This window comes from Nannospalax galili, unplaced genomic scaffold, assembly GCF_000622305.1.
Source record: "Nannospalax galili isolate Female #2095 unplaced genomic scaffold, S.galili_v1.0 scaffold188, whole genome shotgun sequence".
In the NCBI taxonomy this organism is placed as follows: domain Eukaryota; kingdom Metazoa; phylum Chordata; class Mammalia; order Rodentia; family Spalacidae; genus Nannospalax; species Nannospalax galili.
In genome coordinates, this window is record NW_008360325.1 from 1,352,558 (window position 1) to 1,377,037 (window position 24,480).

The following is a 24,480-nucleotide window of genomic DNA, read 5'->3' on the forward strand; positions in this document are numbered from 1 at the left end:
AACTGTATTAATTCAACTGTGAACCTAAAAATTTACAGCCACTTTTGAAAGAGATGCACCGTTTCTCTGGAGTATTACTGAATATGTTAAAGCTGTAATGAAATGCTTCTTCTAATCATGTGGTTATTAAATTTTAAGAAATTTTTAAAAATTCTTCAAAGCATAAAAAATGAGAAACAAAAAACAAAGCAGGCTGAGCAGGGCCAGGAGACCAAGGCAGTGAGCAGCGCTCCTCCATGGCCTGTGCTCCAGCTCCTGCCTCCAGGTTCCTGCTGTAAGTTCCTACCTTGGGCTTCCTTAGTGATGAACTGTGTGATCCAAGTGATGTAAGCCAAATAAATAAACCTTTTCTTCCCCAAGCTGGTATTGGTCAGAGTGCTCTGTCACACGAACTGAAGGCAACTAAGACAGAGACCTACACTATCCACCTCACGGAGATGACAGGATGCTGTGAAAGGCCCCTGAAAGCACAAGCTGTTTCAAAATGTTAGACACAATTGCTACAAAGCACAACTGTAAAACTCAGCCATTTTTCCAAGCCTAACTTCACTTACTACCTGAGACTTAGGGCTGGTGATGCTACATACCGTTAATCCCAGCACTATGGAGGCAGAGGCAGGAGGATCTCTGTGAGATCAAGGCCAGCCTGGTCTACATAGCAAGTTCCAGGCCAGCTGGGGCAACAGGGATGCCTTGTCTACAAAAGACAAAAACAAACCAACCAGATACTTATTTAAGGTCATTTCATGAAGTATTTTGTATCAAGAAAGAACAGCATTGAAATTCTGTTTTTCTGGCAACAAAGTGATGCAGGAGTTTCAACTATGACATAGAAAGTCACTGGGTCACCAACAAAGGTCAAACAAGCTCTAGTTACAAATAGCAAAGCTGCTTTACAAACATGCTGGAATCACGAACAGTAAGATAAAAGCATCAAAGGTTGATGTATGCCAGATGTGGAGGAATACACCTGTAATCACAGCACTCAGGAGCTAGAAGCAGGATGATGAAGAGACCAAGACCAGCCTGGGCTATATGAGACATTGTCTCAAAAAGCAAAACAGGGGACTAGACACGTAGCTCAGTGGTTATGATTGCTTTCTAATCTTCCAGAGAACCCAAGTCCGGTGGTTCACAACTGCCTGTTAACTCCAACTCCAGGGAATCTAACACTCTCTTCTGGCCTCTATGGGCACATGTATACATGTGCCATACATACTCACAGACACATGTACACATAAACACACATAAAAAGAGAAAGAAAAAGAAGAAAGAAAAAAGGGAGAAAGTGAGTGAGAAGGGGAGAGAAGGGAAGGAAGAAGAGAAAAAAGAAAAGCAAAACAAGACCAGTAAGATGGGTCAAGGTGCAGAGCCTGACAACCTGAGTTTGATCCCTGGGACCAGCATGGTGGAAGAGAACTGACTCCCACAAGTTGTGGTCTAACCTCTACAAGCATGCTGTGGCACACGTGCACCCACTTGCATACATGTAAATAAATGGAATACAATTTTAAAACACAGAGCTGATATGACCTAAGTATATAACTGATAGATAAAAAGTAGCCTATGGATGAATCCGGTTGACCAGGAAAAAACACCAGAACTATACAGATAAGACCCCATTGGAACACAGTTTATTAGCAAAGGAACACATGGGACAGATTCCCTTCCAGGCAGGGAAAATGTCTGCCCAGGTCATGAGCTGGGGATCTTTTAAAGGGGGAGGCGTCTGCTTCCTGCAGAAAGTGGGAAGATGTATTTTTTTTTCAAAGTTGGGGTGGGGGGAGCGGGACTCTTAAAACCTGTTCTCTTTAGAGAGCAAAGGGGAAGCCTGCTGTGTTGGCCAAACAGTGGAGAAAAGTCTTCTTCTCTTGACTTCAAAGACCAAGGTGCTTATCAGCTAGGGTCCCTTTTCTCAGGAGCATGAGAAGTCCTTGGGATCCTGTTGGTGAGAGGGCGGGGCTATCTGAACCTTAACAATAACCAAAAGAAACAAATATAGGTCCATGCAGAAAACATGTATATGATTGTTCATAGCATGGTTTATAATAGCCAAGAAGAACACCCCAGCGCCTGGTAATAGACTGGCGACTACAATGCAGTAAGACAAGTGCTAGCTATAAGATGCATAAACCCTTAAAATAACAGGCTGAATGAGAGAGGCTGGTTACCAAGACCACAGAGTGTGCAATTCCATTTATACAAATGACCAGAATAGGCAATGCAACAGTCTCAACAAAATTGTTACTTGCTAAACAATAGACATAATCAGGTCAAAGGCCAGACCACTTAAAGAGAGACAACCAAGTTTAAAAAAAAAAACACAAACCAGGTGTGGTGGCACACTCCTTTAATTCTAGCACTCTTGAGGCAAAGGCGGGCGGATCTCTGTGAGTTCAAGGCCAGCCTGGTCTACACAGTGAGTTCCAGGACAGCTGGGGCTACAGGGAGACCCTGTCTCAAAAAAAACCAAACAAACCACAAAAAAACCCTCAAAACCAGAACATATAAGAATACTCACTATTATCAGGTCTGGATAGAGAGCTCAGCAGTTAAGAGGCTCTTGCAGAGGACCTGGGTTCGATTCCCAGCACCCACATGGTGGCTAACAACCATCCATAAATTCCAGTTCCAGGGGATCAGATACCCTCTTCTGATCTCCATGGGCATTGCACAACATAGGTGCACTTACAAACATGTAGGCAATATACTCATACACATAAAATAAAATTTAAAAATTAAAAAAAAACAATACTATATCCAAAATTGTACTAATTGTGTTCTACATCTTCTAGAGATATTTAGGCATGTGGTGGTGCATGCCTTCCCAGCACTGGGAAGGCAGAGGCACATGGTCTATATGATCACCTGAACTCACTCTGAGTTCAAGGCCAGTCTGGTCTACAAAGTGAGTTCCAGGCCAGCTAAGACTACATAGTGAGATCCTGTCTTTAAAATAAAAAGCCACATAAGGTGGCACATGCCTTTAATCCCAGTACTCAGAAAGCAGAGACAGCCTGTAAATGCCACCAGGCCAGACTGGTCTACAAAGTAAGTTTGAGGCTAGCCAGGACTACATAGTGAGACATTGTCTCCAAAATCCAAAATAAGTAAGCTTCTTACTATTCAAAACAATTCATAACTGTTTTGGACACTTCCCCTCCTGAATTCTTCTAATTCAAAAATTAAGAAAAAAATGTATCTTAACTTTAATAAAAATTACTATATCCACAAATGTAGCAATCTTAAGCATGAGGTAGAAGTAGCACTGTAAAACCTATCATATTTCCTAAAAAAGAAACATTCATTTGCCAGGCAGAGTGGGGCAGACTGGGGAAGGCTGAGGTGGGGAAATCCTGGGTTGCAGGCCAGCCTGAGCTGCAGAGCAAAGACTGTCTCAGAAAAAGAAAAACCAGTTACAATAACCAAACAGCCCTCTGACTGCTCCTGCCCACTATAAAATAAATGGCAGCACCTACATTTTTAAGACCCAGGAATACCCTTGAGGTTTCAGGTTTAAAAATATATTAACTCCGGCTGGAGAGATGGCTCAGCATTTGAGAGAACTGGCTGCTCTTGCAGAGGACCCAGGTTCGATTCCCAGCACCCACATGGTGACTAACCACCATCTATAACTCCAGTTCCAGGGAAATCTGATGCCCTCTTCTGACCTCCGTGGGCACTGCATGACACGGGTGCACCTGCCTACATGCAGGCAATATACTCATACACATAAAATTTTTTAAAAAATTTAAAATAATAATTCAACATAAAACTCATAAAAACAAAAACAAGCCTGTGCATAAAATAAACTGGTTACAGAAAACCACATTATCTAAACTTAAGAAATGTTCCCACCGTATTCCAACCAGCATACACTTATCTGAAAGTTCTCAACAATCCAACTCTGAAAAGTACCAAGGCAACCCTAAGTACAACTGGGCTGTAATTAGCTGAAATCATCAGCACAAAAATGTGCTTCTACTTTCCAGAGGAAGAAAATCAGATCTACACAATTCACAATGAGTCAGCCAGTGTGTGAAGTAGTTTACATAATGGGAAAATTTATTGTGACCCAAAAGTTCAGGATGTTCTCATTAACTTACCAGAAATTACAGATGTAAAGATACCTCTGTTAAGTGAACCAAAAATCAAGAAACCTACTGTGGACATGCAGCTTTTGGTTGAGCGCTCTGAATTCTTCCCGTCACTGTTTTTATAATTATCCATATCAGTAAAATTATGGTTTAAATAAAGAAAATCTGTTAAGGTGGCAGCACAGACAATTTAGTTCGAGACCAGTCTGATCTATACAGCAAGTTCTAGACCCAGACAGAGCTACATAGTGAGATTCCATCTCAAAAAAAAAAAGATATCAAAAGAGGTGGCTTCGGGTTTGTTTTCTGTGTGAGGTGGGGTCTCACTATATGCCCAGGATAGCCTCAGACTTACCATGCTCCTACCTCAGCCTCAGGAGACCAGGATTAGAGATGAGACCCACAGCACCTGGCTAGTGACCATCAGAAGGGTGACAGGATTTGAGTCTAGCTATGATGTCGATGGAGCCTCCCTGTTATGCTTCTGTAGACAGCCCTGTAATGCTATACCCACTTGGCATTCCCCACATGATCTTAGCATCTTCACAATCCCAGGGAGAGATGTTTAAGTAACTAAAACACACGGAGTTCTTTGGCTATCACCTTTTAAAAGCCCTCATCTTCCTCCAAAGGCCACACTCAAAAGTGACACACATTCATGCATAACACAGATGTAAACATTCTCTGTCACATGATCTAGTGTATACTTAGGAAATCAGAGTGTAAAACATCTGCAGCAAGGGCTGGAGAGACGGCTCCGCGGTTAAGAACATTGGTTGTTCCTGCAGAAGACCCAGGTTCGAATCCCAGCACCCACATGGCAGCTAACAACTGTCTGTAACTCCAGTTCCAGGGGATCCGACAGCCTCTTCTGTCCTCCGTGGGCACTGCATGACACGGGTGCACTTACCTACATGCAGGCAATACACGCATACACATAAAATAAATAATTTTTTAAAAAGGAAAAGAAAATCTGCAGCAAAAGCACAGCAATCGTATAACTTTTACTTTGCAAGTTCGTTCCCAGAAGAAAAAAAGGGGGGAACCATAAAACCTACGAGGGAGATCCCCCTTCTTCTTTTCTTCTTTTATTTGGAGACAGGGTCTCACTACGTATCCCTGACTGGCCTGAAACTCACTATGTAGAGTAGGCTGGCCTGAACTCAGAGATCTGCATGCCTAGAGGCATGCACCACCAGGCCCAGATCTTTATTTCTCTAATATTTTATTTATTTTTATTTTTACTTGTATGAGTGTTTTGCCTGCACATATGTAAGCGCACCACATGCATGCAATGCCCCACAGAAGCCAGAAGAGGGTGCTGGTGCTGGATGCCCTAGAACTGGAGTTACGGACTGTTGTCAGCCACCATGTGGAGGCTGGGAATCAAACCTGGGTCCTCTGGAAAAACAGCAAGTGTTCTTAACTGCTGAGTCATCTCTCTAGCCCCTCTTTTTCTCTTTTTTTTTGACACAGAGTCTCACAGAGCCTACACTTTCAGCTAATCTAACTGGCTATATAGGGCAGGATGTCTTTGAACTCCTGATTCTCCAGCTCAACTATGGACCCCCATTTTTAATATATTTTTATTTGTTATTCTTATTTTATGTGTATGAGTGTATTGCCTGCATGTATGTACGTGTAACTGTGTCATGCAATGCCTGAGGAGGTCAGAAGGGAGCGTTGGATTCCCCTAGAATTGGGGTTATGGACGGTTATCAGCTCCCATGTAGATGCTGGGAATCGAACCTGGGTCCTCTACAAGAGGAGTCAGTGCTCTCAACTGCTGAATCATCTCTCTAGCCCCTGAAAGTGTATTTCTAACAGTGTCATGGTTCATTAAACCTTAAAGCAAGTACTGTTGACAAAAACAATTCTAAATTAAAATAGCCTTTCAGATTATATATGGTGATGCATACCTGCTATTACAGCACTTAGTAGACTGAGAGAGGCTAGAATACTGAGAGTTTGAGCCAGGGCGAGTTATATAATAACCTCTTGGGATAGCCTAGGCTACATAATAAGACCCTGTCTCAAAAAATAAAACAAAAGGAATTTTAATAGACATTGTTAGGTGAGGCAATACATTCTACAGACTTTATCAAAGATCACAGAAAATGTAAAACTAGAAATGTTTATTTAGGCTTGTTTGAATGCTACAAGTCCATTTTCTAATTCTAAAGGGATAATTTCCTGCAACACAGCAATTTATCATCCTCCTTTTATGACAGGGCCTCACTATGTAGTCCAGGCTGACCTCAACTTTCAATTCTCCTGTCTCAGCTTCCTGAATACTGGAATTATAGACATGAATGACCACACCTGGTCATTTAAACATACATTCAAAAAGCAGGCACATCTCAGAAGGCAGGCACATTTTTAAAATCTTTTTTTTTAAATATTTTTATTATTTTTATCATATGTGTATGAGTGTATTGCCTGCACGTAGGTAAGTGCACCTGTGTCGTGCAATACCTGCGGAGGACAGAAGAGGCTATCGGATCCCCTGGAACTGGAGTTACAGACAGTTGTTAGCTGCCATGTGGTGCTGGGATTCGAACCCGGGTCTTCTGCAAGAACAACCAGTGTTTTTGGGGGGTTTTTTGAGACAGGGTCTCCCTGTAGCCCCAGCTGTCCTGGAACTCACTATGTAGACCAGGCTGGCCTTGAACTCACAGAGATCCCCTGTCTCTGCCTCCTGAATGCTGGGATTAAAGGCGTGCGCCACCACACCCAGCTAACCAGTATTCTTAACTGCTGAGCCATCTCTCCAGCCCCTACATTTTTTAAATCTTAAAGGTAACTATTTACATAAAAATCTGTCTTAAAAACATTAAAATAGGTCAGGCATTGTGGTCCAAGCCTTGAGTCCAGCACTGGGGAGGCAGAGGCTTGAGTTCAATGCCAGCCTGGTCTACATAGTGAGTTCCAGGTCAGCCAGGGCTACATAGTGAGTTCAATGCCAGCCTGATCTACATAGTGAGTTCCAGGTCAGCCAGGGCTACATAGTGAGTTCAATGCCAGCCTGGTCTACATGGTGAGTTCCAGGTCAGCCAGGGCTACATAGTGAGTTCAATGCCAGCCTGGTCTACATGGTGAGTTCCAGGTCAGCCAGGGCTACATACTGAGTTCAATGCCAGCCTGGTCTACATAGTGAGTTACAGGCCAACCAGGGCTACATAGTGAGAAACTTTCTCAAAAACAACAAAAACAACGGCAACAAAATTAAAACAGCTCTCTACTGCCACCACAGCATCCACAACAAAGCTTGTAACAAGAGAGGCAAAAAGCAAAAAAAAAAAAAAAAAAAAAAAAAACACTTACTTCACCCTGTAGAACATGGAATGGAAGATGGAAGTGGCCCATTTTTAGCAGTTCCTGCAAGAGAGAATTAAAGTGAATGGGACAGCTGGGTATCCTGGTGGAGGAGCTGTAATCACTGAAAGGAGGTGGGACAAGGTCACTCTAACTCCCAAACTGCCTTTTTCCAAAAAGTATTTGAAGTATCTCCCCGCAAAAAACTTTGAATAATCTGGGCTAGAGAGATGGCTCAATGGTTAGGGGCCCTTGTTCTCACATAGGACCTGGGCTAACGTCCCACATGGTAGCTCACAAACACCTGTAACTCCAGATCTAGGAGATCTGATACTCTCTTCTGACTTCCATGGGCATCTGCATGCATGAGGTATACACAAACTCACACAGGCACACACACATACACATAATTTTTTTTTAATGTTTAAAAAAAAGAAAAGACCAGGCGGGTGTGGTGGCGCACACCTTTAATCCCAGCACTTGGGAGGCAGAGGCAGGCAGATCTCTGTGAATTCAAGGCCAGTCTGGTATACATAGTGAGTTCCAGGACAGCTGGGGCTACAGGGAAACCCTGTCTCAAAAAACACCAAAAAATGGGGGGGGGAGGAAGAATCTGGGTCTGAAGGGATGGCTCAGTGGTTGCTGCTGATCTTGAAGAGGACTCAGGTTCAGTTCCCACCACCCATATGGTGGCTAACAACCATCCATAACTCCAGTTCTAGGGGAAAAGACACCCTCTTCTGGTCTCTATGGGCATTGTACAACACAGGTACACTTACATACATGCAGGAAAAACACTCATAAACATAAAACAAAAATAAAAATTTAAAAATAAAGAACCTTCATGACTGGTTACGTGTAGTCATTAACAGAAAGGAGTTATGAATTATAGATTGTCTCTCAGAAGAAGGAAGGCACAGGTATCCAGACAGCCTCCAGGTCCTCGAGCATTGTTTTTAAGTCTATTCTCTCTACTCCCGAGGCCCTCAAATGAGCTCCAGGGATTCAGACCCAAGAGAATCCGGACAACAGCGACTTGCTACATCCTGAGGGACACAGGTTTGATGTTCACTGCATTACAATAAGGGCCCCTTCTACCAACCCAAATGGCTCACCTGAAGCCAAATCCTACCCACAGGGCCCTCCCCTCGAAAGAAAAGGAGACGCCAGGCGCCTGCTAGCTCACAGCAGCTGTGAGTGGGGCCCTGCAGCCGGCAGCCGCCCCACCATGTGGCTTGTTCATTTTGTACGTGAACAGCAGGTGCAGGGGTCTTTTTCTTTGTATTCATGGCACAGAGAATGCCTGGGAAACATGCTAAGGAAATAGGTCCACAATACTTTATCTGTAATTCTGCAATCCACAAAGTCCTGATCACTGAAGACAGGTCATAACATGGTGCTCTAATCTGACGTGGAATCTCTCATGGCCTCTGTTCACCCTATGCATGTGAACACTTGTCTACTTTGCTGCCAAAATTGTGATGTTTTTAATGACAAGGTGCAATCTAGGCTATTCAACAAAACATACTATATTCACTAAATTTTGCTCAAAAACTTGAGAATTTCAAATTTTAGGATACTCACTCCTAACAACTGAAGATAAAGGACTGTGGTCCTGTGGCGTTCAGTGAGAGCAGGACAAGTTCTGGCTGAGGTGTGACCCATTGGAGATGCAATGGACAAACGGAGGAAGCCCCCTTACTGGCGAGGGGACAGTAGCCATCTATGTTAGTGCATGTATTCATTCCACAATCCTGAGCACGCATGCAGCATGTACCTGGTGAGGGGCTAGGTATACCACTGCAAAAGCAGACTGCAACTCCAACCTGGCTGGAGAGAGATCCCAAACTGGGGGCAGGGGGGTGCCTGTCTCCCTCAGCAAGCACAGCTGTGGCCCATGAGCGAAGGCAAAGGGGCTGAGGCATCACTAGGAAGGGACTGGTGGGGGAGGCTGAGAAGGCTTGTGGAAACCACCTGACTACCATTAGGGGCAGGGACTGCTCAAGCAGGGCACACCTACTCTGCACAGTCCAGATAGACATTGCAGCCAGCCCAAGACAGGCACCTGAGGCAGAGAAAGAGACAGTACTAGGATTCTTACTATGGAGCCCAGGCTGGCCTTGAACTCAGGATCCTCCTATCCTCCCTTCCTGAGCGCTGAGCATACAAGCATGGATCCCACTCCACTAACAAAATATATGTATTTATGGGTTCAAAATGATGTCTTGGTAAACATTCTCACTGTGAAAAGATTACGCTGATTAACATATTCATCACCTCATCTATCCTTTTTGTATGTGGTAAAAACATTTAAGATCTAATCTTAGCAATTGGGAATATACATTATTATTGACCATGGCCATGGACAAACCTCAAGGACATTATGCAGAATGAAATACAGAATGTCCGATCCCATTTATATGCAGGGGTAGAATGGTGGTTCCCAGGGGCTGGGATCAAAGGGTTCAAGCTTTCAGTTACAGTTGGGATCTGATTAAGTGCAATAGAAGCAGAGGACTACTTGACCTAGTTATGCACATAGAGACTACCGATTACAAACCAACCTCCCACCAGGCCTCAGCCATGAGATCTGTCCAATGGAAAGACAAAGCAGGAGGATCCGGAGCCTCAGCATCTTAAGAATCTTACTCAGAAACAAAAGGAAAAAGACCTCTGCTCTCTCAAATGCTTCCGTTCAGTGAAACTTCCGTGGCCAACTCAGTCTGTCCACATTAGTTTTTACTATGAAGGCTGAGGGATCTACTTTAATAATGGAGGGGAGTGTGAACACAGTCCCTTACTACCACAAGTGATGTGCTCATGTTTGCCCACATTTGGGGAAATCACAGGGGTCAGCACATTCGAAGTGTCATGGGTCAGCCTCACCTAAGAGAACCACTTTCATGATCATTGTATCTCCCCTGCCTGGTAGGTATACAGTTGTTTGTTTGTTTATTTTTAAAGACAGTTTTGGAGAGGGAAAATCAGTTTTCCTTACTGGTGAATCATCTGGTAAATTGACCAGACTCCAAGGGATAGACCATAGCTAGAGTATTTTGGAAACGCAGATTAGACTGAATAGACTTAAAAAAAAAGACAACTAATAATAAAGGACATGAAGTCGAGGGTGGTGACAAGGTGGGGTGCAGAGAGGGAAGGGGTCTGCATATGATCAAAATACAACGTGTGACATTCTCAAACCAGTAAGAGTATTTTTCAAAATAAATAAAAGCTAGGTGTGGTGGCACACAACTTTAATCCCAACACTTGGGAGGCAGAGGCAGGCAGATCTCTGTGAGTTCAAGGCCAGCCTGGTCTACATAGCAAATTCCAGGCCAGCTGGGGCTACAGGGAAAACTTGTCTCAAAAAGACCAAAAAATAAGTTAAAAAAAAAAAAAAAAGACAGGGGTCTTACTATATAACCCAGGCTAGACTTAAACTCTAAACTTGTAACCTCACAAGTGCTGGGGTTATAGGCATGCACCACCATGCCAGGCTGGACTGAAGAACTTCAGTGGCCTGGGAAATTACTCACACTAACTGTACAGAAAGGAAAAACAGCAGGCTATGCCAACGACTTTTAGTCACCGCTGACTGTTAAATAATGTAAATGGCTACTAGCACTCTACTTGGCTCACCGAAACCCTGTAGGAATTAAGAGCAACAGCATCTCTGTTGAGGGTCGAGAACAGGAAAAAGGGTCCCTGAGCTCTCCCCAGAGGACAAGCTATTCTGGAGCCGCAGCATGTCCCATCTCCATCACTTCCTTTCCCTGAAAGAGGGAGGGGGTCTCTGCAGGCCCTGCAGTACTTACCATGAGGCCTTCCCCAGTGCAGAATGAAGTGACTTGCCAAACAACTATTAAGATGCACAAATGGAGGGATATTTGGAGCAGCTGCAAAAGCTCTATTAGGGATAACAAAATGGGTAAGTGAAATCTCAAACTCTTTAAGGTTAAACACTCGCTAGGGTGAAATTTAACAATACAGCACTAGACTACAATAACGAAGTGACTTCTCAAACTCTCCCACCGAAGCATCCCTAAGGCACAGGAGAGAGGACTCTGAGAGCAGCACTTTGAAGCAACTCCACTGATGTGGGCTTTGTACTGAGTTCATGCACATTTCGCATCTAACTGAGCCATGTCCCTCAACACCTCTCCCATCATTCTTGCTCTCTTTTCCTCTCCCCACCCCCCGGCTATCAAATGCAAGCCTGCTCTGCCTCCTTTGTATCCCAGGAGCAGAACTACCCTTCACTCTGGCACTGGGTTCCATCCTTGCTCCCCCTCCTCCTCTCCCTCCGGTGCTCAGGCAGGTGGCAGTGAGTCCCAACTTCCCCACCTCCGAGATTTCTGACCATTTAAGACCAAATTCTGAAACAGTTAATGCACAACTCACATCACCCCCCTACACTTACTAATACCTCTTCCTGGGGTCTCAGACCTGCACATTGCCAAATCCAATGGTTAACACACCCTGCATTTTATAGCTCCCAACATACCAAGTCCACCTCACTGTAACTTCCAGACTGGTATAGCCAATTGTCAGCATCTCTGAGAATTCAAATGGCCACTCAAACCTAGCAAGTCCAACACTGAACTTGGTGTCCTCTTCCCTCCCATCTGCTTCCAGCACTCCCTGGCCAGGTAGACAGTGTCGTACAATTTTGCTCAGGGCAAAAAGGGACCCCTTCCTCAGAACTGAAAAATAAACATCATTCCAAGAACAATCCCACTTCAAGGCTTCACACTTCCAGATGCTTCCACCTAACACATTCTGTTTCCAGGTCTTCACATGACTCCCTTCCCCTTGAATCTTTCAGTCCTCACTCAAATGCCACCTACTCAGAAAGACCTTCCTTGGCAGATGTACCAAGACAGCACTCTACCCACAGCCAAGCCGTCAGTCTGCTTTCTTTTCCTTCCTAATACTGCTCTCCAGCTGATTAACTGGGGTGCTCTTTATTGATCATTCTTTCCTTCACTAATACATCAACTCTAAGAGGACCAGATTTGGACTCACCACAGTCTTGTTCCCAACCCTCGGAACAGAACCTGACTCCTCATGGGGAATCAGTATTTGCTGAGTGATTCTATGCAGAGCCTTATCTTAAAATCAATTTTCTGTTAAAATGAAAACATTCAATAACTTCATAACACAAGAGTCTCCATGACGTAGGCTTAAGAGTGCACAAACATGTTTGTGTGGTGTCCTGGCAGCAGTCACTAGAGTGCAGAAGACCACAGGACTCTGTTAAGCATAAAAAACTGGAAACAACCTAAATGTCCAACAATACAGAACTGAATCAAGAAACCATGACACAATCATTACATAATCAACCATGGTATTAAGAAATATCTCTGGGAGCTGGAGAGATGGCTCAGAGGTTATGTAGAAGACCTGGGTTCAATTCCCAGCACCCACATGGCAGCTAACAACTGGCTATAACTCCAATTCCAGGAGATCCAATGCCCTCTTCTGTCCTCCATGGGCATTGCATGACAAAAGTGCACTTACATGCAGGCAATACACTCATACACATAAAATAAAAATAGGTTTTTTTAAAAAAAGAAGTTATCTCGCAGGGCGTGGCGGCACACACCTTTAATCCCAGCACTCAGGAGGCAGAGGCAGGCGGATCTCTGTGAGTTCAAGGCCAGCCTGGTTTACATAGTGAGTTCCAGGACAGCTGGGGCTACAGGGAGACCCTGTCTCAAAAAGACCGAAAAAAAAAAAAAGTATCTCTTAAGGTCTGGAATGTAGCTCAGTGGTACAGCACTTACCTAGCATGCACAAAGCACTGAGTTCTAGCCCCAGCATTGGGAGGGAGACAGGCACACTGTGCTTAAAAACAAACAACAACAACAACAACAACAACAACAACAAACAGGCTAATCCCAGCACTTGGGAGGCAGAGGCAAGTGGATCTTTATGAGTTTGAGGCCAGCCTGGTCTACATAGCGAGTCCCAGTCCAGCTGGGGCTACAAGGAGACTCTGTCTCAAAAAGACAAAACACAACAACAACAACAAAACCAGGTTGGGCATGATGACACATGCCTTTAATCACAGCACTCAGCAGGTAAAAGCAGGCAGATCTCCGAATTGGAGGCCAGCCTGGTCTATACAGCTCCAGGCCAGCCAGGGCTACATAAGGAGGGAAACTCTGTCTCAAAAAAACAGTTAAAAAAAAAGGAGTGGAGGTGGCTGGAGAAAAGACTCAGTGGTTAAAAGCACTGGCTACTTGGGCAGAGGACCTGGGTTCAGTTCCCAGCACTCACATGGCAGCTAACTACTACTCCAATTCCAGGGAATCTGACGCCTTCTTCTGGCCTCTGCAGGCATTGCATGTATGTGCTGTACTGCAGATAAACACACATAAAATTTTCCTAAAAATTAAAAAAATGAAAATCACAGGCTGGAAAGATGGCTCAGTGGTTAAGAGCACTGGTTGCTCTTGCAGAGGACCTGAGTTCAATTCCCAGCACCTACATGGCAGCTAACAACTGTCCATAACTCCAGTTTCAGGGGATCTGATACCCTCTTCTGACTTCCTTGGGTATTGCGCAACACAGGTGCACTTACACGCAGGCCATATATGCACACACATAAAATAAAAATAATAAAAAATGATAATCAGAGTTTGTTATTTTATTTATAATAAACAGGTACATGTGTAAGTCAGGAGTCTGTTCTCTCCCTCTTCCTTTACATAGGTTCTCAGGTCACCAGGCTTACACAGAAACCACCAGTACCCACTGAGCCATCTCACTGACCTGATAATCACAAAGAAAAACAACCCAAAATTATTAATGTAATGTAACTCAATATAAAATTTTATCAACTTTTTTGCTTTTGTCTGTTTTTTTTAATTTTTTAATTATTTTTATTTTATGTGTACAAGTGTATTACCTGCATGTATGTGAGTGCGCCCGTGTCACGCAATGCTACGGAGGTCAGAAGAGGCCTCGGATTCCCCTGGAATTGGAGTTAAGGATGGTTCATAGCCACCGCGGGTGCTGGGAATCGAACCTGGGTCCTCTGCAAGAGGAGTCAGTGCTCTTAACCAATATGCTGCCTCTCCAGTGCCTGCTTTTGTTTTTTGAGACAATGCTTCACTAGTGCCCAGGCTGGCTTCCAACTCTTGATCCTCCTGCCTCAGCTTCCAGAGTGCTGGGATTACAGATGTGTGTGCACCATTCCTGGTGCGAATTTTATCATTCCAACAAAGACTTACTATAGATAAATGTTTTTCTTTTGGGGGATAGGAGTCTTGCTGGGTCTAGCACTCACTGTGGAGCGCAGGCTGGCCTCAACTTCACAGAAACCCTCCTGCTTCAGCCTCCCAAATGCTGGGGTCGTAGGTTTGTACTACCAATTTGAAAATTATTAATGAGTTATTTTGTATTCTCTTTTCCCATTAAATCTTCAAAGCCTAGTATACAATTTATACTTAGGCACATTGCAATATGAGCTGGCCACATTCTGGGTGCTCACTAGCCACATCTAGCTCATGGCCACTGTACAGCTCCCTACAAAAGAGCAGGAAAATCATAAGGGAAAATATGCTTTTCAGAAACTGACATGCTGATCCTAGAGATACATGAAAACTCAAAGACCCCAAAAGAACACGGTCTTGAAAAGAACAAATGTGGACTCAAATAACTGACGATTTCAAAACTGCCTACAAACCTCAGTAATCAAAATACTGGCACAGGGCTTGGGGAGTTAGCTCAGCAGGAGAGCACTTACCTAGCAAGCACAAGGCCCTGGGTTCGGTCCTCAGCTCCGAAAAAAAAAAAAAAGACAAAATATTAAAATATTGGCATAAGAGAGACATACTTAGCAGGAGAGTAGAATCGCAGATCAAGTCAGCCTTATATTTATAATCAGTTAATTTTTAAATTTTGGGGTCTTTTAATTTTTATTTTATGTGTATGAGTGTATTGCCTGCATGTAAATGAGTGTACCCGTATTGTGCAATGCTGCAAAGGTCAGAAGAGGGCGTCGGATTCCCCTGGAACTGGAGTTACGCACGGTTCGTAGCCGCCGTTTGGGTGCTGGGAATCGAACCCAGGTCCTCTCCAAGAGCAGTCAGTGCTCTTAACTGCTGAGCCATCTCTCCAGCCCCTTTATTTTTATATGTATGAATGTTCTGCCTACACACGTTACTGCACCAGTGCCTGCACTGCCCATGGAGGCCAGAAGACGGTGTTGGATCCCCTGGAACTGAAGTTAAGAACAACTGTTAGTCTCTGTGTGGGTGCTGGGAACTGAACCCCGGTCCTCCGCAAGTGCTTCCAGTGCTCTTAACGACTGAACCATCTCTCCACCCTCCTGTAGTGAGTTGATTTTTATGGTCAGTTTATGGTAAGAGCATCAAGACTCCTCAGGAGATGAGTCTCTTCCACAAATAAACAGCTAAATATCCATACACAGAGAAACCTAAAACCATATACAAAAATTAACTCTAAGTGGATCATAGAATAAAACAAAGAACTAAACCAAGTCTTAAAAGAAAACAGGTTTAAACCCAGCGTAGTGGCACACACCTTTAATCCTGGCACCCGGGAGGCAGAGGCAGGTAGATCTCTCTGAGTTCAAGGCCAGCCTGGTCTACGAATTTAAGTTCCAGGTCAGCTGGGGCTACAGGGAGACCATGTCTCAAAAAAAAAAAAAAGAAAGAAAGAAAATGGGTATAAATCTTTATAACCTTCAACTGGGCAATTATTTCTTGGGTAAATGAAGACACTAACAGACCAAATAACCAAAAAACTAATACAACAAGTAAACTGAACTTGAGCGAAGTTAAAACTTTTAGCCAGACATGTTGACATATGCCTGTACTCTCACACTAGGGAGGCTGAGGCAGGAGGACAGTGAGCTCAAGGCCAGCCTACCCTCCTCAGTGAGTTCCAGGGCAGCCTGGGTTACATAGGGAGACCTTGTTTCAGAAAAAGAAAAGAAGGTAATAATGGCAGCAGCAGAATAGCCGAGAAAATATGTACGAGTTGTATTATTATTATGAAGAACACAGCATCCAGGGGCTGAAGAGACAGCTCAGTGGGTAAGGGCACTTGCTGTGCAAGCACGAGGACCTGAGGTGGATTCCCAGCACCCAGATAAAAGCCAGACATGGCCACACATGCCTGTAACCCCAGCACTGGAAGGCACACAAGTGGATGCCAGGGAGCTCTCTAGACAGCCAGCCTATCAAAAAAGGAGAACCTTGGGCTCAGCGAGAGATCATCTAGAGAATAAGGTGGGGACGGAGAGAGGAAGACACCCAATGTCCTCCTCTGGCCTCCACATATGCACCCACGTATGCACATACTTGAGCACACCACACACATACTTGAGCATGAACACACACACACACAGACACAGACACAGACACAGACACACACACACACACGAAACTGTGACCAGAATATGTAAGGAGTTCATGACTAAGTAAAAGGTAATCCAATTTTAAAATGGTCAAAGGATTTAAGCATTTTTAATGTGAAGATTTGTAAAGAGTCAATAAATTGATCAAAAAAAAAGATGCTCAACATCAGAAATCATAGGTAAATGCAAATCATAATCACTTGGCACCTACTAGGATGTCCAAAATCAAAAAGTACAGTAACAAGTATTAGTGAAGATGGAGAAGCTGAGGCTCTAAAGCTGGGCTGATGGCAATGCAGGTTTATCAGCTGCTCTGGAGAATGTCAGCATACAGTTACTGTATGTCCCAGCTACCATGCGCAACACAATCAAAAACTCATGTCCACACAAACACTTGGCCAGAATTATTCCTAATACCATCATTCATAATATTCAAAGAGAGAAGGGACAACTTGGTGTCTACCAAACCGTGGATGGATACACAAAATACAGCATTACCTACCAGAGGAAATATTACATGTCTAAAGAGAAGAATGGCCTTAAGCTGGGTGGGGTGGCTCACACCTGCAATCTCAGCACCTGGGAGGCTGAGGCTGGAGGACTGCTTTGAATTCAAGCTCATCTGGGGCTGCATGCTGAGCTCCAGGCTAGCTTGGGCTACCAACATAACTCAAACAAAAAAGAACAAACAAAGCAACAACAGAGGTATAGGAACAACATGGCTGAACCTGACGTGTGACAAAGAAACCAGCCACAAAAGACCACACAGGCCATCGTTCCATTTATATGAAAATTTCAGAATGGTGGACTTACAAACACAGGATTGATGGGCTGCCTTGGGCTGGAGGGAAAGCAGGATGGTCAGTGACTGGGGCTTCTGGAGAATAAGGGAAATCCTAAAATTTTCTAAAATTCTAAAACAAAAGCTCTAAAATAAGTAGGGACAGCTGCAAGTCTCTAAGTACTAACAGCCACTGAACTGTTGACTTTAAAATAGTGAGTATCTGAATTATACATCAAAACTGCTGTTTTTAAAAAGCAATTCATAAAATAGTGTTAGTTACACAGAATGATTCTTTTTCTTTGTGCTCATGCAAGTGTGTGCATGTTCATGTGTTTCAAATGCACCTGTGCAGGCGTGCATGCACCTGTGTGCATGCAAAGGCCAGGGGACTTGAGTGGCATTCCTCAGGCGTGACCCACCTTTTTGAGACAGGTCCTGTCACTGTCATGAAACTCACCCCTGGGATAGGCTGTCTGGCCAGCAGGCCCCAGTGACCCTAGCTCTGTCCCCTGCTAGGTTCACAAGCACACACCATGGACAGCTCTTCTTATATGGGTTCTGGGGATGGAACTCAGAACCTTGTGCTTACAAGGCAAGTACTTTACTGAGCTATCTCTCTAGCTACCTACGGAGAATCATTTTATTTTTATAAAACAAATGTATTTCTATGCCTTACAGGTGGTTTGATGAGTATTTGGTACAATCAGTCTTCTGAATCCACAGTTCTGTATCTGAAAGTCAATGAACTCATAAGGATACTAATCCCCCAGGCAGGAAGGGAAAGAGGAAGACAAAGTCATACTCTGTCCCATTAAGGGACCCATTAAAGGTCACTTTATTGTGAATTCTCACTGGTGAGGTAGGGAAGCAGACTCCAGATGGAAACAGCACAGGCTCAGTTAGACCCAGCCACCCAGGCCAGGTCTAGATCCTTATACAGATGAGGCCTTTCTGAGGGTCTCACTTTAGAAAGAAACTACTACTGTCTGGCTGGAGGAATACTCCCTTTAGTCCAACTTAGCAACTGCAGAAGTGGGGAACCCAAAGGATAGGCTTCCATGAGGTCTTTATCACGTGAGACAAGAATTCTAACTCTTCCAATACCAGTCCACCCAGCCCATCATTCCCAGCTGATGAAGCTCTAGGGAGGGGTGGAGCCTAGACTCAGAAGGGCATGAACACAAACAGCAGCACCAAGCTCCGCAGGAAAACCACAGCAGGACAAGCCACAAGGACAGCAACTCGGCCAACATCCCTCAACCACTGTACCTTCCCTGGGCTGAGATACAGTACATGATGAGCTCTGCCGATGTCTGCGGGCAGCCTAAATGCATGCCTACTGCATGGGGGCTCTTGGGTTCTTGACTGAAACACTGATGGTGTTTGGGGGGGGGTCCTTGATTTCTGTCTTCCTGTATTTTATGAAGCCTGTGCTGGCTGCTGCCACAAAAATGCATAATGACCCAGCTCAAGGTTACTCTCACAAAGTTAGGGAGACAAAGAAACTGGGGATACTGAGTCTTGAAATAAGTTACTAAAGGTTCTATCCTCAGAGGTGGCCTGTCCCTAGGAATTCAGACCATCTCTGAGAGTCACAGCACCTTTCCTTCCTGTCACCTTTGAAAGAACACGTCCACACCCAGGTGTGCTGACTCTGAGATGTGCATCATGGAAATTTTATACACAGAAGGTGAACAGCTAAAGAGGTTTCTGACTTCAACATGAGTATTTCCATCTCCGTCTCAAGGTTCTCTCAAGTTCATGGGGGGTGCCAAAGATGTCTGCCACTGACAGACCCACAAACAAACCAGCGCATCACTGACTCCTCAGCCCTGAAGGAGTTCAGGGCTAGCTCTCATATTCTTGAGCAATATGGTCCCTATGAACTCAAAGTTTACAAGATCAGGAGACCGTGGGAAATCTGGAATGTTTATTTTCAATTCAAAAGTGTCCTGTGGCTCACAGTTCCAGACTGAGCTTAAACTCCTCCCCCAAATCACTGCCAGAGGCCGCTGCCCCACCCTGTCTGTTGAAAACCATTCACCCCTCCTTGCCTCAGCAATGTCCCCAACCACTCTACTGCCTGAAGTCAAAAATTATTGAGTTTAAGCGGGGCATGGTGTTACATGCCTTTAGTCCCAGCACTTGGTGGGCAGAGACAGGCAGATCTCTGTAAGTCTGAGGCTAGCCTGGTCTACATGGCAAGTTCTAGTCCAGCCAAGGATATATATAGTAAGACACCATCTCAAAAAAAATTATTTTGTAAAACTTCTACTTCAGCCTTAGCTTGAAGTTGTTGTTGCTGTGTGTGTGTAGTATTCCCTGAACTTATTTTATTTATTTATTTATTTATTTATTTATTTATAGCTGGCCTGGAACTCACTATGTAGACCAGGCTGGCCTTGAACTCACAAAGATCCGCCTGCCTCTGCCTCCCGAGTGCTGGGATTAAAGGAGTGCGCCACCACACCTGGCTATTTTTTTATGATCTTTTTGAGACCAGGTCTCTGTAGTCCCAACTGGCCTGGAAGTGCTGGGATTACTGGCCTGCGCCACCACACTCGGCTTTGCCAACTCTTTTGGACACACTCCTCCCACTGGCCTCAGTGTCCCATCCTGTGATATTCTGCTTTTGTTACTATCACTCTCACTAATGCTATTATTCTACTCGTTCCGTGTTCTACCTCACACTGAAGGTCAGACACCCAACCCTTGCCCTGTATGTCCTTTGAAGGCAGAAAAATCTACTTCTATCACACTAATATAAATGACTTGCTTGACTCATGAATTTTCAAACTGGTTTTCTTTAATATTTTATTTATTATTTTTATTTTATTTGTATGTGTGTATTGCCTGCATGTAGGTAAGTGCACCCATGTCCTGCAATGCCCACGGAGGACAGAAGAGGCTGTCGGATCCCCTGGAACTGGAGTTACAGACAGTTGTTAGCTGCCATGTGGGTGCTGGGATTCGAACCCAGGTCTTCTGCAAAAACAGTCAGTGTTCTTAACTGCTGAACCATCTCTCCAGCCCCCGAACTGGTTGGGGTTTTTTTTGGTCTTTTTGAGACAGGGTCTCCGTATAGCCCCAGCTGTCCTGGAACTCACTATGTAGACCAGGCTGGCCTTGAACTCACAGAGATCAGCCTGCCTCTGCCTCCCGAGTGCTGGGATTAAAGGTGTGCGCCACCACACCCGGCTCCAAATGGTTGTTTTTAAATGGAGTATACTTGATGTTAATTGTTTGTTTAAATATTTTCCAACACAAGCAGTGCAAGAACTTGTTTTTGTTTAAGCAAAGCGTTCTAAGGTGATCCTTGAGCACATGAAGACAGTCTAGAGTCAGAGGTGTGAACTTCCTCAGTTTAATTCAACTAGATGAACTTTCAGGCTGAACAGATTTTGGCTTAAGTATCTGTTTCTGGCTACAAGGTCTTTAAATCCTATGCTAAGGGGATGAAGAGAACACTAACACATCTCTCAACTGTCATCAATGAAGCTCCCTCATGCAACAGAGGGCCACAAACACAAAAGGCCACATATGGCCAAAATGCAGAGGATAAGAGTCTGCAGAGTATGGGTCCTTGGACAGGACTCCTATATTGAGGTCCACCCACCCAGGGCTCAGGGACCATTGTAGAAGAGGAGGTGGAAAGACTGTAAGAGCCAGGGAGGAGGTGCGGGACCACACAGAAATGGTTCTACAGGCTTCAGGGACCCTTCTCATATGAACTTAGAGCAATGGTGTCAGCATGCACAAGACCTGGGCAAACTTAAGCAGACAAAAATCCAGCATAAAACTGTGGAAATGAACAGCAGGCCCCAATCTTAGTCAAAGAATTAATGGCAGCTGATTATTGCTAGGTGAGGAAGAGCTGACCTTCTTAAAGGGAGGGACTCTAGATAGGCTGACTAGATCCCAGTGGATGAACTTGCACTGAGAGACATCTGGGGACACTAACTTTACATGATAGGCCTTAACACAAACGACAGAATGTATGAACTCCAGTGGGGGCGGGGGGGCTACAGGAGGGTACCAGTGGGGAAGGGGTATAAAGATGATTTTCTGTATGAAATACACAAAAATTCAATTAAAAAATGTTTTTAGTCCTTGGCCACCTGAGCTTGATTTCTAGAAGACACTTGGTGGAGGAAAGAACTGACTCCCAAGGGCTGACCTCCACACGTATACCCTGGCTACACACACACACACACACACACACACACACACACACAAAACAAACACTAAATATGATTTTAAAAATGAAAACAAAGGGCTGGAGAGTTGGCTCAGCAGTGAAGAGCACTGGCTGTTCTTGTGGAGGACCTGGGTTCGGTTCCCAGCACTCACATGGCAGCTAACAATCACCTGTAACTTTAGTTCCAGGGGATCTGACACCTTCTTCTGACCTCTGTGGGCACTGCATGACATGGGTGCACTTACACACATACAGTCAATACATTTATACACATAAAATAAAAATATTTTTAAAATAAAAAAATTCTATGCTGTTAATAATTTTATTATAAATCTTGAAAATAATCCCTACATGGTACACACTGAGTTTTCAGAAGATATATAAGTTAAAAAGTCAGGGCTGGAGCTGGAGCTCCATGACAGAGTACATACCTAGCATGATGGCACCTGAGGGTCAATCCGCGCATCACTGAAGAAGAAAAAGGGGTAATTTTATATCAGCAAGCTTGAGAACAATGAGTATTAGGACCAAGATCGGGTGTGCGAGAGCGCCTGAGATAAGGCCAGAGCCCAGGAGCTCAAAGCCAGCTTCAGCTACAAGGAGAATTTATTTATTTATTTATTTATTTAATTTATTTAGAGACAGGTCTCCCAGTATCCCCAGCTGGCCTGGAACTTGCTATGTAGACCAGGCTGGCCTCAATCTCAGAGATCCCCATCTCTGCCTCCCCAGCACTGGGATTAAAGGCGTGCATGCACCACCACCCCTGCCACAAAGTGAACTTGAGGTTTGCCTGGGACACATAAGACTCTCAAAAAAAAATAAATAGATAAGATAATGACTAGAATTTTCTAGAATAGCAGTCAGCCATTAGACTCAGAGGACATAGTTTTCCTCAGTAGGAAAACGGACCTTCAGTGTTTCCAGCTGCTTTTATAAAATGTGTGTCCATCTAGGACCTGCCTCCCAGACCAGTTTGGAAATTTCTCTGTCACCAATGATTCCTCTTAAACGCCTCCCACAGTTCCTTCTTTCTGAGAGGACTCTAGGGACACCTGTACCACCGACTATCCTCGGCCTTCCCCTTTGGAAATGTCAAAACGCTCCAGCATGAGCCTGTATCAAACCAAAGCGGTCCTTGAGGGTCCTTCCCACATCCTGCCTATCCAGAGCACTGAGCCAAATAAACACACCATTATTCACATATGAACACTGGACTGTGCACTCCCCCATCTCTAACACAATGAGACTTTGGACACACATTTCAGACATGACAGGGATCGGCGGAGCACGTAGGCACACTACCTCGACATTCATGCTGCAGCAATTTTCACACCAGAGTAATTATGGCAATTCAGGGTCTCGAGCTTTCCATTTCCTTGTTGATGATGAGAAAGGCCAACTTTAAAAGCTTTCTAACCTCACAGCTCCTGGTTTGAAGATAAGGTGGACGCCAGGTCAGCTGTAGGGATCCAAGCATCCCCCAGGAGGTGCGCTCACTGTCCCCACGTGTCACTGCTTAAGCCTCAGTTCTTTCCATACTCTAAACGGTGAGGAAAAAATAGCTGACAGAAAAGTCCCCTATGCAAAACCCCAACTTTGTGGGAAGGGGGGTGGGTCCCATGAATCATCCCTCCTCTTCTAGTGAAAGGTGGCACAGGTGAGCGGTTTCATGTCTGAAGAGGCCAACAGTAAAGGACACAGCACTGGGGGGCTGAAGGACACCTGCAGCAAACAGATCAGTAGGCCTCAGTACAGGTGCAGGCCCACCACAGGAAGGGGTGAAGCCCTGGGTAGGGCAGGCAGCGAGGCGTCCAGGAGGTTGGAAATGGCATTCTGGGAAGAGGGACACTACATGCAGATGATGTGGTGGACTGGGTTGAAATGGAGAGCACCAGCAGGGCAGAAGGGCTGGGCCAGGGACCAGAGGGTGAGAACTGCCTGAGATGCGGAGCAGCAGGGACCAAAGAGGAAGGAAGGAGGGGCGGACAGGATGGACAGTCTTCTTGCTGAGCCGCTGGGGGAGCGAGGAAGGAAGAGTTCTAAGGGAAGATCAAGGAAAACACAAGTGGCCTTTGTCGGCCAGAAAACACCTCCTGCAGATCCTGGTCGGCGGACTCTTGAGTCAACTACATGAAGTGATCCACCCGACCTGTCCCAGCCCTGCTGGTCTCCCTCTGCACCAGTGTGGGCAGTTGGGCTTCGCTCCATGATGGCAGCAAACTGCCCACATGGCTCCTTCATTTTTTGCATTATGTGGTACATAGCTAGGGCTCTAGCGTTACTGGAATAAACATACAGGCCCAATGCCAAAACTCAGAGAGGTGCAAGTTAAAGACACACATTTGAGGAACTCAGAACCATAACTGGAAACTTACTTTATTTTTCTAATGGTACCTACTCAAAAATTCCCATTCTACTAATTTGTCTTGCTACAGATGACAGACTCTTAGGAAGGTATGTCCATGTAAGGGTGATGGACACTTGAACTTCTAGCCCAACACTCTAACCTCCCAATTCCCTCAACAAATTTTATTTATTTTTAAGATTTATTTTTTTATTTTTTTGTCTCCCTGTAGTCCCAGCTGACCTGAACTCATATGTAGACCAGGCTGGCCTTGAACTCACAAAGATCCGCCTGCCTCTGCCTCCCAAGTGCTGGGACTAAAGGCGTGTGCCACCACACCCGGCCAAT

The 24,480-nt window shown here is 44.7% G+C and overlaps 1 protein-coding gene and 1 non-coding gene across 5 annotated transcripts in view; both read right to left on the reverse strand.

Annotated features, from left to right (window-relative positions):
* Traf3 (TNF receptor associated factor 3) overlaps positions 1-24,480 on the reverse strand; it is a 131,314-nt gene that overhangs the window by 86,740 nt on the left and 20,094 nt on the right. The gene's annotated exons all lie outside the window — the stretch shown is intronic.
* On the reverse strand, positions 10,186-10,348 carry LOC115068867. Its single transcript, XR_003848224.1, has one exon. It is a non-coding gene; the product is annotated as a U1 spliceosomal RNA (small nuclear RNA).